Source organism: Hyperolius riggenbachi, chromosome 4 (assembly GCF_040937935.1).
Source record: "Hyperolius riggenbachi isolate aHypRig1 chromosome 4, aHypRig1.pri, whole genome shotgun sequence".
Taxonomy (NCBI): Eukaryota; Metazoa; Chordata; class Amphibia; order Anura; family Hyperoliidae; genus Hyperolius; species Hyperolius riggenbachi.
In genome coordinates this window covers 457,031,505-457,045,607 of record NC_090649.1, presented here as the reverse complement: position 1 = coordinate 457,045,607, position 14,103 = coordinate 457,031,505, and positions in this window count along the sequence as shown.

Genomic DNA, 14,103 nt, shown 5'->3' with positions numbered 1-14,103 from the left:
GGCTTTCTTTGTTTTCAACAGCATTTCCAGAACAACAGTTGCAAAATTTAACTGACATAATAGTGTGCAAGTGATTAGGGAGGCCGGCTGGTATCTTGCTATTTTGGCAGTTAAACTGTTGTTCAGGAAATGCTGTTGAAAACAAAGGAAGCCCTGAGAATCCCCCTTAAAAAGATGGACTGGCCCAAAACCTGTCATCTGTCACATTTTTTAACTGCCTACTTTTTTCGCGAAAGAAACCCTTTAACTGCTGCAGATAACAAGTGCTCATTAGCAGTTCTAAAGATATTGCAGGCTAGACATGATTTGTGAAGGGCTCCTCCCCCCTCACTCAGAGCTTGCTGACAGCAGGTGTGTTGGTTACCTCAGCAACAGCAATTCCCCTCACACACTGCACTGTCTGAGAGACCTTCCTAACGCCTTCCTTACAGTTTAAGAAGGAATCTGCACTAGCTAGTGATTTCTTAGGATGTCTGAGACAGTTCTGCACGGATTTCTAAAAACCTCCTAATATTTTGTCTCAGACACTCTTGATAAATCTGGCCCAGTAGCAACACTAACCAATGTCAATTCGGTCTCTCCGTTGCCCCTAGCAACGACATCACCTGCTAGCCTTGTTTCCCTACAACCAAGAAGAGATGCACACCTTGCTTCTCTAACTCGTTATAATAGAGGCAAGAAGTCTTTTCCGACTTTCTAGCAGAATTGCAAAATTTTGAATTCATGTTCTTTTTTCAGATCAGCTACAACATTTCAGCAGTCCAGGTTTATTGTCTTATACCTGCTTGATAGCCAGATGAGAACTTGGGCTGAGGAAGTTGCTGATGAAAATGAGGAGGTTTTTGATGACCACCTGGAACTTGTTAAATTAATCGCAAAACATTTTGTGAAAAAATACAAACAAATTCCTACTGATTTGTTTTCTGCATCCTGCAAACCATATGATCCAGCAGACACCAATAGATGCACTACATCAGTTCCTGAATCTCAGCAATCATGTTTAGTAACCTTAGAATCCCAGCTTCTGAATTTTCAAAATTTGTGGCCCGAAATGTCCAGATCCAGGAATAATCCAATTTCCTCAGGTGTGACAGCCCATCCTGGCTGGCTATGACATGCCACTTCAAAGCTTTTCCTGTTTATACACATAGGCCTTGATTCACTAACCGGCACTAAGCCTTATTACTTAGTGGGCACAATCTGCAGCGCTAACCTTATCTGAGGTTAGTGTGCCTTATCTGAGGTTAGTGTGCCTCATCTGAGTTAGTGTGCCTTATCTGAGGTTAGTGTGCCTTATCTGAGGTTAGTGTGCCTCATCTGAGTTAGTGTGCCTTATCTGAAGTTAGTGTGCCTTATCTGAACTTAGTGCCCCTTAAGCAGGGGAGGACTGGGACCTTTGGGCCTGGGGGGACAACACAAACTAGAGGCCCGTTTCACGGCATCCCCAGCCTAAAGCCATATCTTTCTTGTGTGCAAATCTTCAAATTGTGATGACTAACAGCCCCAGCCACACACACACACACACACACACACACTATGTACCTGATGCCTAACCCCATTTCTCCGCACAATCTACCTGTCTGTGTCTGATGCCTAACCTTAAAGGAGTTATCAGGCTTTTTTTTTTTTTTTATGAAAATAAGTGCTACTTACCCAGGGCTCGTCCAGCCCCAAGCTCCCAGCATGTCCCTTGCCGCAGCTCTGCAGTCAGCTGTTCGCTGCCGCTGCCTCCCAGCCCCTGTCGATGACGTCAGGCCGACTGCGCTTGTGCGAGCGGCGCTGTCAATCACCGCCACATGGACCAGAGCGTACTGTGCAGACGCAGAGCTACTGCGCCTGCGCAGTACACTCCGGTCCACGTGGCGGTGATTGACAGTCCTGCTCGCACAGGCGCAGTACAGGCCAACATCCAGGTCGGACTGGTGCCATCACCGGGGACTGGGAGGCAGCAGCAGCGAATGGCTGACTGCAGAGCTGCGGCGAGGGACATGCTGGGAGCGTGGGGCTGGAGGAAGCCCCGGGTAAGTAGCACTTATTTCATTAAAAATGCCTGATAACTCCTTTAAACAACCCCCCCCCACACGCACACAAACCTACCTACCTGGTGATGCCTACCTTCATCCTGCCCACCCACCATACAAACTACTTGTCTGACACCTACCTCCCCCTCCAACTACCTGTTTGACGGTGAGTAACTGCCTGCCTCCCCCCTCCCCTGCCGTCAATCACACCACAAGAAGAAAAAACGTTCCCCGGGGTCAGAATGGGGATGATTATCACACAAAAAAAACCTCAGAGGGCACTGGCCTGGACAGAGAATTGAATTTGACAGCAGTAGCAGGCACAGAGGCGTAGCTAGGGACAAAGACAGTTTATGCGCCCCCCATGGTGGCAAAGCGCAAAAAGGGGGCGTGGCCCCGCTTCAGAATGTGAGCATGGTCATCGGTGCCGCTATACAAATACATAATAATATGGTAGGACATTACACTATGACTATGGCAGGATTAGATGTACTCTGTAAAGTGCTGCTGCAGAAGTGATATATTGAGAATGGACCCAAGTTGTTTCTTAGTTCCACTTAATGAACACAGCCATTTGAATTGATAACCCAGCCTCTACATATGATGGTTTTGATACCAGTATTTAATACCACAGCAACTGGATAGTGAGCGGTGTGACCTAGTAGACCGTGCTTTAATAACTGCCTTTTATTATGGGGTCTTTTCCATGTGCTTTTCCATGTGCTTTCAATTGAATTTTTAAATGTGTTAAATAAAAGCTTTATACTTTTTATAAAATCCATGACTCATTGAGTGCTTTGATTTGCAGACTCTTGTCTGCTTTTTCATCAGTGACAGCATCCTGCACGTGGGTGCACAGCACTTAATGACGTGAGCTGGCACCGCCGCTACTCTCTCCTCATTGGTTGTTCGCCCTGCAGGCGGCAGAACCTCTTCCACAGCAGCCACATAATGTAGATTGCAGGAGCCAGGAGGTAGGTCCCTGCCAGTGCAGAGCCAAATTGGGCTTGGCTGGATGCTGGCTCCGCTCACTCTACTCATCCGTCTCCGCCCCCCTCTCCGCAGTTGCACTCCACTTCTCTGCCTGCCTCCGGCGCTCCTCCTCACTCACCATCCGGCTTGTGACGTCACACAGGAAAAGCCCCGAGCAAGGCAGCAGCAGCAGCTGACTCCGGCACAGAGAGGAGACTTACACAAAAAATAAATGCGGCTGGGCGCCCTTAGTGAGTCAGCGCCCGGGGGCACATGTCCTACCCCGCCCACCCCTAGCTACGCCCCTGAGCTGCAGGCAGGCAGCAAAGTGTGAGTAACTCAGTGACAAGAAGGGAGAAGGAGTACAGAAACAAAATTTATAATTTATCTCCTCTGGCAACCTGGACCCGACCTCCTCTATCCTCCTGTCTCCTCAGTCCTACACCTCCTCCTCCTCCACAGCAGCAAGCAGCTATCGGTGGCATCTCCGACTCCCAGCCCCCAGAGTGTCCGACTCCTCCAGCCAGGACAGCCAGCCAGCCACTCGTAGCCGCAGCTCCAGGCCCCCAGCCCCCCCAGCACAGAAAGCTGAAGAGTGAGACAGCTCACTCCGACGACACCGCAGGCACAGCAGCACGTTGCGGGCGGCAATGGCTCCAGGCGGGGGGCGGAGTCAAGCAGGGTCAACCCACCGGGCCGGAGAGGACCTAAGCTATATGTGTCCTTGTGCCACTCACATCCACCGCAGGCGCAGCCACGCACAAGGGCACACCACGGCCGGCCGCCTCAGCCCCTTTTCTGATTGGATACTTCAACTTGCCGGGAAATATCGCGCGAGGTTGCGATCCCCACTGCGAACCTGTGACCTGTGGTATGTCTGCGGCCGCTGCGTATAGCAGCGGCCGGCCCTAATTACTTAAGATTCGGGCGGCCCGGGGGGCAATTGCCCCCCGTCCCCCTGGGCCAGTCCTCCCCTGCCCTTAAGTAGCTTTGTGCACAGTAAAAGATGCACAAAGCTACATCGTGCACTGCACCGCGCACAGCGTGCACAGCGTAATGCGTCGATCTTTGCGCGCGATGCGACGATAACGTCGCACCCATTATAATGTGTATGATGCGACCATAAGGTCGCATAAGATGTGACGATAACAGTGCACTTAAGGTCGCATCATGTACAGTATAGCGGATGCAATGTTATCGTGCAGTGCGCGATGTAGCTTTGTGCATCTTTGTGCATCTTTTAGTGTGCACAAAGCTACTTAAGGGGCACTAAGTTCAGATATGGCACACTAACCTCAGATAAGGCACACTAACCTCAGATAAGGCACACTATATGGGCCCATACACCTAACGATTTTACCGCCGATATACAGCCGTTTCGATCACAGTGATTGAAACGACTGTGAAATTGCCGCACACACCGCTGACAGAACGATCGATTTCCGTCCGAAATCGATCGTTCCCGTCGATTCCCATCGACCCATCCATGCGGAAGACTTTTTTCGGTCGCCGGCGGGTTGGGAGTGCGTCGTTAGTGGCGTTCGAATGCCCGACGACTAACGCAATACAGCGGTAATACATTACCTGCTCCAGCCGGCGCGATTCCCCTGGTCTTCTTCTCCGCTTCGGGCTCCAGAGCTACACAGAACTTCCTGTCCCGGCAGGAAGTTTAAACAGTAGAGCGCCCTCTACTGTTTAAACTTCCCCTGGACTGGAAGTTCAGTAGCTCGAGCGGAGAAGAAGAAGACAGCGGGGTCTCGCGCCGGCCAAAACAGGAAATGTATGCAGGGGGGGCGGCAGCTCCACAGATTGTGAACGGTTTCAGGCTGAAATCGATTCACAATCTGTTTGCAGTAAAGGTGGCCATACGATCCCTCTCTGATCAGATTCGATCAGAGAGGGATCTATCTGTTGGTCGAATCTGATGGCAAATCGACCAGTGTATTGGCCACCTTAACTCAGATAAGGCACAATAACCTCAGATAAGGCACACTAACTCAGATAAGGCACACTAACTCAGATAAGGCACACTAACTCAGATAAGGCACACTAACCTCAGATAAGGCACACTAACCTCAGATAAGGCACACTAACCGGCTTAGCGCTGGTTAGTGAATTAAGCCCTTAGAATTCAAAACACTTCACACACTTCCAGCAGGCTGTCATATGTAAACTTCAAACGTTCCTGTGTTAGCTTCCAACTGTCCAGACTCAGTTAGTCCGGATTGTATATTTGGTCAACAGGTAGCTGTTTACATGAATGCAAAGTTCAAAGCAATGCAAAACCTTTTCAGGATGCAGGACAAAAGTGGAGGTTGTTATGTAATTACCTGTTTCCTTGTTATGGCACTCTAGACTTCTGTACTACAAGTTACAGGTGACAAAGCAAAGTACACATATGAGACAGTATTTCATAGCAGATCAAAGGTAAGGACCTGACTGGCTATTGACTAATCAGCTATCTCCTAATTAGAGGCTAGGTAGACAGTCCCTAATTGAATGTCTAGGTTCATTTGCCTATCCAACGTAATTGATCTATTTAAATGCAGACAATGGTAGCTTTTCCTGCTGGCCACTGAATGCAGAGTTAATTTACATTTACATAAGGAACTCACATTAGCAGCCCATTGTCCAATTACTCTGAAGCCAGCTGGCTTTGAGCAGACTTACACATATGACACAGGCAGAAAAGGTGAAAATATGGCTTCCACGAGATACAATATGGCTGCTATGTTCTGCATATTACCGTACATATCATCATCACTAGAGATGTCGCGAACCTCCGATTTTCGGTTCGCGAACTTCCGCAGAAGGTTCGGTTCACGGAAAAATTCGCGAACCGCAATAGACTTCAATGGGGAGGCGAACTTTGAAAAATAGAAAAAATTATGCTGGCCACAAAAGTGATGGAAAAGATGTTTCAAGGGGTCTAACACCTGGAGGGGGGCATGGCGGAGTGGGATACATGACAAAAGTCCCGGTGAAAAATCTGGATGTGACGCAAAGCAGCGTTTTAAGGGCAGAAATCACATTGAATGCTAAATTGGAGGCATAAAGTGCTTTACAACATCTTGCATGTGTATACATCAAACAGGGAGTGTAATTAGAGTACTGCTTCACACTGACACACCAAACTCACTGTGTAACGCACCGCAAACAGCTGTTTGTGTAGTGACGGCCATGCTGGACTACTGCGCAACATGGCGTGATTGCTCTTCCTCACTCAGTGATGTCAGGTAATGTGTGACTTCCTTCTCAACTTTCCATGGCATTGTTAAAAAGCTTACGTTTTGTTTTTAATTTACATTTTCTACTTGCTGTGTACTTGTTCAGTACCGCTACAATGAGAATCCTGTGGAGGCGGGCAAGTCTGCCATTGTGACCCCGGGTAATGGCCGGGGAATGAGAGGTTTGAATCCGGTGTGGAGCCTGAGCAACGGCTACCACTACACATCCAAGGAGGGCAGCGGGCAGGCATGCACGCCCGCCCGCCCCGAGGTAGTGACCAAAAATAACAATACAGGAGGAGGACTTTCGAGGCCCTGCTGTGTATTTGAAATGAATGTACTTTAAATCCTTTAACGAGAACCAGTTATGGCGGGCAAAGATGACACCACATTCCTTTCACGAGAATCATATGGAGGCGGGCAAGTCTGTCATTTGTGACCCCGGGTAATGGCCGGGGAATGAGGGATGGAATCCGGTGTGGAGCCTGAGAAACGGCTACCACCACACATCCAAGGAGGGCAGCAGGTAGGCATGCACGCCCGCCCCGAGGTAGTGACCAAAAATAACAATACAGGAGGCGGACTTTCGAGGCCCTGCTGTGTATTTGAAATGAATGTACTTTAAATCCTTTAACGAGAACCAGTTATGGCGGGCAAAGATGACACCACATTCCTTTCACGAGAATCATATGGAGGCGGGCAAGTCTGTCATTTGTGACCCCGGGTAATGGCCGGGAAATGAGAGATGGAATCCGGTGTGGAGCCTGAGAAACAGCTACCACTACACATCCAAGGAGGGCAGCAGGTAGGCATGCACGCCCGCCCCGAGGTAGTGATCAAAAATAACAATACAGGAGGCGGACTTTCGAGGCCCTGCTGTGTATTTGAAATGAATTAACTTTAAATCCTTTAACGGGAATCCGTTATGGAGGGCAAGTCTGCCATTGTCACCGCGGGGAATGAAGGTTGGATTGCGGCCCGAAGTGGGAGCCTGCTGAGACCCATGCTGTAGCTGCCCTGACCGTGCTTTGCAGACCAGGCATCTGTGGTCAGATGGACCCTTGAGCCAGCGGAAGACAAACCAAGTCGAAAGCATTTGCCAAGAATGTTTTACGGAGGGCAAGTTTTTTTGCCCTTTTTTTAAATTTTTTGAAAATGATAGATGGTTGTATTTTTAAATTGTTTGAAAGTTTAGATGGTTGTATTTTTAAATTGTTTGAAAGTTTAGATGGTTGTATTTTTAAATTGTTTAAAAGTGTATCCATTCTTCCTCCCCCCCAGCCACGAACAATACCATGGGAACGTGGAGCAGCAGAAGCCCCCTGTGACGGCTGCCACGGTTGTTCTCCGCTGCTTGTCTTTTGAGGGGTGCTTCTTTTCCTCAGGTGTTCTTGCCATAGCTGTTTGTGCCTTCTCTCCAGGTGCCTTCGTAAAGCACTTGTCCCTACGTGACAGTTGGCCTTTCCACGGCTCAATTTTTGCTGGCAGAGACAACAGATGGCTTTGCTCCGATCTGAGACACACACGTGAAAAAATTTCCAAACCGCTGAGGCCCCCTGGGGTGATGGCGCTACGGTGGCATCAGCAGCAGCTGACGTTGAAGGGCATGTGTGCTCCCTGGCCATAGCTGGCGATACATGGCACCGGACACTGCCCCCAGCTGTTTCTGAGGACGAGCTCCCTCTGCTTCTATCATGGAGTCGTCTCCTCCTACTCCTCTCTGACTCCTCCTCTGAACTGTCCCCCTGGTCATCTCCTCTACCGGGAACATATGTGCTATCCGTATAATCGTCATCATAATCCTCCTGGCCAGCTGCGCTTTCCTCAGACACCTCCTCAAGTGCACCAACTTCAGGTGGTCCACCATCATCCCCATCCACACACGTTACGTCCATACTATCGCCACCTAACTCAGACGTATGAGGTGGTGTACCTGCGCCTTCTTGTTGTTGCAGTAGTGGCTGGGAATCAGTGATTTCACCACCACCACCAAATAACTCCTGCGAAGTGTCAAATGCAGCGGATGTGGTGCATGTTGTAGCGCTGGTGGCTGCGGGAGATGAGGTGTTCTGTGTTAAATACTCAAGCACCTCCTCACGATTTTGGGAAGTGATGGCACGTGCCTTCTTCTGAGCACTGTATTTTGGGCCAGGTCCGCATGAAATCACAGCAGCACCACCTCGCACAGCCACAGACCTGCCGGTGCCTGGTGGCCTTCCTCTGGGTCTGCCTCTACCTCTTCCTCTACCTGGTTTGTCCATTTTGTCCATCTCGGGGGTATGCTAGCTATATGCAGTGAGGTGGGTTCTCACTCAACACAACAGGTAGTTAGATGCAGTGAGGTGGCCAGGTGGGTTCTCACTCAACACAACAGGTAGTTAGATGCAGTGAGCTGGGTTCACTCAACAGTAAAGGTACTTAAGATGCAGTGAGGTGGGTTCTCACTCAACACAACAGGTAGTTAGATGCAGTGAGGTGGCCAGGTGGGTTCACACTCAACACAACAGGTAATTAGATGCAGTGAGCTGGGTTCACTCAACACAAGGCTAGGTATATGCAGTGATGAGGTGGGTTAAGTAAACACAACAGGTACTGGGTAGTTAGATGCAGTGAGCTGGGTTCACTCAACAGTAAAGGTACTTAAGATGCAGTGAGGTGGGTTCACTCAACACAAGGCTAGGTATATGCAGTGATGAGGTGGGTTAAGTAAACACAACAGGTACTGGGTAGTTAGATGCAGTGAGCTGGGTTCACTCAACAGTAAAGGTACTTAAGATGCAGTGAGGTGGGTTCTCACTCAACACAACAGGTAGTTAGATGCAGTGAGGTGGCAAGGTGGGTTCACACTCAACACAACAGGTAGTTAGATGCAGTGAGCTGGGTTCACTCAACACCACGCTAGGTATATGCAGTGATGATGTGGGTTAAGTAAACACAACAGGTACTGGGTAGTTAGATGCAGTGAGCTGGGTTCACTGAACAGTATACAGTAAAGGTACTTAAGATGCAGTGAGGTGGGTTCTCACTCAACACAACAGGTAGTTAGACTTAGATGCAGTGAGCTGGGTTCACTCAACTCAACGCTAGGTATATGCAGTGATGAGGTGGGTTAAGTAAACACAACAGGTACTGGGTAGTTAGATGCAGTGAGCTGGGTTCACTCAACACAAAGCTAGGTATATGCAGTGATGAGGTGGGTTAAGTAAACACAACAGGTACTGGGGTATATGCAGTACTGGGTAGTACAATGTGCAGCTCCCTGTCACACACACAGGCAGTCAGTCACTGAATGTGCTGGGCTGCTGGCAGTGGCACACAGGGGCGCCGCGAGGCATAAAGCGAACCAAGCGGTCGCTTGGGGCCTCACAATCTTAGGGGCCTCGGCGGCTCCGTGACGTCGGCGTGACGTCACTTTTTCCCCGCAGCCCCGCCGGGCTGGCAGAGCAGAGCAGGGCTACAGGAAGATGGCCGCCGCCGAAGCCCTGCTCTGGAGACTATGTCTCCAGTACAGGGCTTCGGGTGGCCATCTTCCCGACCCGTAGCCCTGCATGAATCAGCGCGGGAGATTGGAGGAGGAAGCCAGGAAGGGAGCTCCGTGGGAACTGCGCGCCTGAGAAGCCGGCCGGGAGAGGAGACCAGGGAGAGAAGACTTCTGCCAGTGCCAGCCTGCCAGGTGAGTAAATTCTTTTCTTTTTGCAGCCGCAGCCCTAATTGCGAATTTGCGATTGATTTCTGCTGAACTGTGCCCTAATTGCATTTGATATCTGCTGAAAATGTGGCCCTAATTGCGATTGATTTCTGCTGAACTGTGCCCTAATTGCGTTTGATATCTGCTGAAAATGTGGCCCTAATTGCGATTGATTTCTGCTGAACTGTGCCCTAATTGCGTTTGATATCTGCTGAAAATGTGGCCCTAATTGCGTTTGATTTCTGCTGAACTGTGCCCTAAATGCGTTTGATATCTGCTGAAAATGTGGCCCTAATTGCGATTGATTTCTGCTGAACTGTGCCCTAAATGCGTTTGATATCTGCTGAAAATGTGGCCCTAATTGCGATTGATTTCTGCTGAACTGTGCCCTAAATGCGTTTGATATCTGCTGAAAATGTGGCCCTAATTGCGATTGATTTCTGCTGAACTGTGCCCTAAATGCGTTTGATATCTGCTGAAAATGTGGCCCTAATTGCGATTGATTTCTGCTGAACTGTGCCCTAAATGCGTTTGATATCTGCTGAAAATGTGGCCCTAATTGCGATTGATTTCTGCTGAACTGTGCCCTAAATGCGTTTGATATCTGCTGAAAATGTGGCCCTAATTGCGATTGATTTCTGCTGAACTGTGCCCTAAATGCGTTTGATATCTGCTGAAAATGTGGCCCTAATTGCGATTGATTTCTGCTGAACTGTGCCCTAAATGCGTTTGATTTCTGCTGAAAATGTGCCCTAATTGCGTTTGATTTCTGCTGAAATGTGGCCCAAATTGCGTTTTTATTTTCTGGTGTCTGGGGTAACTGTTGCTGCATTTATTATTTAATGGTCATAGTTGGCTATATTTGCTGTGCTACGGTTAAGCTTCGCCCATACAATGTCATGGCCGCGCCAATCTTTCGGCGCGCTACGCGCGCCTCAATCACCCCAACATCCATTTTTTCCCCGCAAACAGCCCCGCCCCAATCCGCCCTCCTGCTCCACCCACATGTCATGGCCACGCCCACTTATGCGGGATAGCCACACCCATTTTTCGCCTAGGGCCTCTTGCTACAGTCCGCTTGGGGCCACAAAAACCTTAGCTGCACCCCTGGTGGCACACACACTATCAATTAGCAAGGCTGTGCATGCAACAACAGTGTCAGAAAAAAAAAATGTACAGGTTGAGCTCTGAAAAGAGCTGTTGCTGGGTGCTTTAAAAGCAATATTAATCAGTCAGGAACAAGCAAAGCAGCCTAGAACCTAACTAATCTGTCCCTAAGAGAAAAAGTCTGCAGCAGCTGTCCCTTTCCTCTCTCTAGCAGGCACACGAGTGACTGTAATGGCCGCCGGAGGCTGCCTTATATAAGGGGGGGTGGGGCTCCAGGGCTTACTGTAGCCTGAATGGCTACAATGTGCCTGCTGACTGTGATGCAGAGGGTCAAAGTTGACCCTCATAGTGCATTATGGGGCGAATCGAACTTCCGGAAAAGTTCGCCTGGCGCAGGCGAACGCGAACCCCCAATGTTCGCCTGGAACCGTTCGCCGGCGAACTGTTCGGTACACCTCTAATCATCACCGCATATATCCTCACGACTACAAGATGCACAAGGAGCGATTGGTGAATCCATAGACTGGGCTCCACCCACAACCGAAATCTCAGTTTAGGGTGAGTGTTTTTCATGTGACTTTGAATGTACTCTGCCTTTAAGCCTGTCAGTGCTTTATTTTTAGGAGCTGTGATTGTTGTCGGGCGCACAAAGCGGCAGCAGCAGCCAGGGAAGGTGGATTTGCGTGTTTGGCAGCTGCCGGGTGTTGATGTCGGGTGTTGTTTGTCAGGCCCGGAATAATTTACACGCGATCTATAAATTCCCCGACACTCTCAGAACATTTTATGCCAGTAAGCGACCGCTGGAACTGTTGTTTATGTTATTTGACTTATATCCCGGGACAAGAGAGAGCAATTCAAGCAATCGGAAAATGTCTCAACTGTTTAAAGGGAACCTGAAGTGAGAAGAATACGAAAGTTGTCATCTTTATTCTCTTATAAACCATGCCAGTTGCCTGGCTGTCATGCTGAACTTTAGGCTTTAGTTATTTTTTGGTTACACACCTGCAACAAGCATGCATCCAGTGGCGTCACACCAGAGTCATAGCATATGGTCTGCATGCTCATTCTAGGCTAGGGACTAAAGGGTACCTGTGTGTCAATGCAAATTAAAAAGTTTTATATATACCTGGAGCCCCTTTCGACCTGATCATTCCCTTTCTGCTGTCCTTCTCCGAAGCTTGGATCATCCGCTATGGCTCCGGGTAATTCAGCCAGTTGCTTCAGGTGCCGTCCGGCCACGTGCGATTCCTCGTCGCGCTACCCTGTCGATTGCCGATGACAGGAGCATGACAGGGCGCACATGGCCGGGCCACGCATGAGCACTACATTCCGACAGCCCAAATTACAGAGAGTTATAGCGGAGGATCCAGGCATCAGTGGAGGACAGCGAGGGACCGATCAGGCGGAAGGGGGCTGAAGGAAGCCGCAGGTATGTATAAAACTTTTAATTTTCTTCATCTAAGGTTCACTCTAAAGTATAAGAGGCGGAGTAACAGAACAGAAGTCAGGCAACTGGCATTGTTCATTAGACAATGAAGATGGCAGCCTCCATATATCTTTCACTTCAAGTTCCCTTTAACCACTTCACCTCCAAGCGTTTTTCCCCTTAAAAAAAACAGACCAATTTTCACCTGTCAGCCCTCCTTCCATTCATTCGCCTATAACTTTATTACTACGTATCACAACAAAACAGTCTATATCTTGTTTTTTTTCGCCACCAATTAGGCTTTCTTTGGGAAGTACTTTTTTGCTAAGAATTATTTTATTCTCAAACTGTTTTTTTTTTAAGGAAAAAAAAAGGAAAAAAAAATAAATTTCAGTTTTCGACCATTATAGTTTTAAAATACATGCTGACGTAATTAACCACTTGAGGACCACAGTGTTAAACCCCCCATAAAGACCAGGCCATTTTTCTGTTAATAGGCCACTGCAGCTTAAAGGCCTTGCTGCAGGGCCGCTCAACTCAGCACACAAGTGATTTCCCCCTCCCCCTCTTTTCTTCCCACCAACAGAGCTCTCTGTTGGTGGGGTCTGATCGCCACTGGGAGAGAGACTGAAGGCGGAGTGGAGGTCTGCCTTCCAAGCGGAGATGCGCACATCGGCGTGCGCGATCTCTTGCTAGCCCTATAGAAGGCCGTTCACACCAATCGGCATGGAACGGTCCCGGGGCTGCCGCCGCGTTCACGCCAGTTGGCGTGGAGTGGTCGGCTAGTGGTTAAAACCCACACATTTAATTTGCCTGTTTGTCCCGGTTATTGCAACGTTTAACATTTTTCCCTAGTACAATGTATGGTGCCAATATTTTATTTGGAAATGAAGATGCATTTTTTCAGTTTTGTGTCAATCCCTAATAACAAGCCCATAATTTATTAAGTAATAGTAATATACCTTGACTTACATATTAAAAAAGTTCAGTCCCTAAGGTATGTATTCATGTATTTTTTTTTATTTAAAAATTTATTTTTCCAAAAATGTTTGGGGGTAACTAATAGGGAGTGTGGGAGGTCAGGGGTTAATTTAATATGCTTAAAAAAAAAGTTAAAAATAGGTCCTTTATTGAAAAAAAAATGTAGATATAATTTTATTTTTTGGTCACAAGATGTCCTCGCCCCTCACTTTCACATGCGTAGTATTACTACGCATAGAGGAAGTGATGCATGGACGGGTTTTGTGAATGACAGCACCGTCTCATAGACAGCTGCGGTCATTCACACGGGGACTTAGATCAATGTATGGGAACTCTGTTCCCATTCATTGATATAGCAGCTACCGATCGGCGGCGGTAACTAACCCGAGGGGACTGTGTGGGGCACGCGGGAACGCGTGACAGGGAGGGACGTGATAGCTACGCCCAGAGCCGGGACAAGGTCCTCCAACACCCAAGGCTGAGTCACCAAAGTGCGCCCCTCCATCCCTCTCACCCCAGCCGTCACACACTGATTGCTATCACCCCAGGGCCCACAACCTCCCCAACACCTTAACCTATTTTGGTTCCTGGACGTAGAAACTACGTCCAGGAACCATGCGCGCTACCGCGCGCTCCCACGGCCGATCGCGCCCGCGTGCACGCGCAATCCCGGCCGCGGAT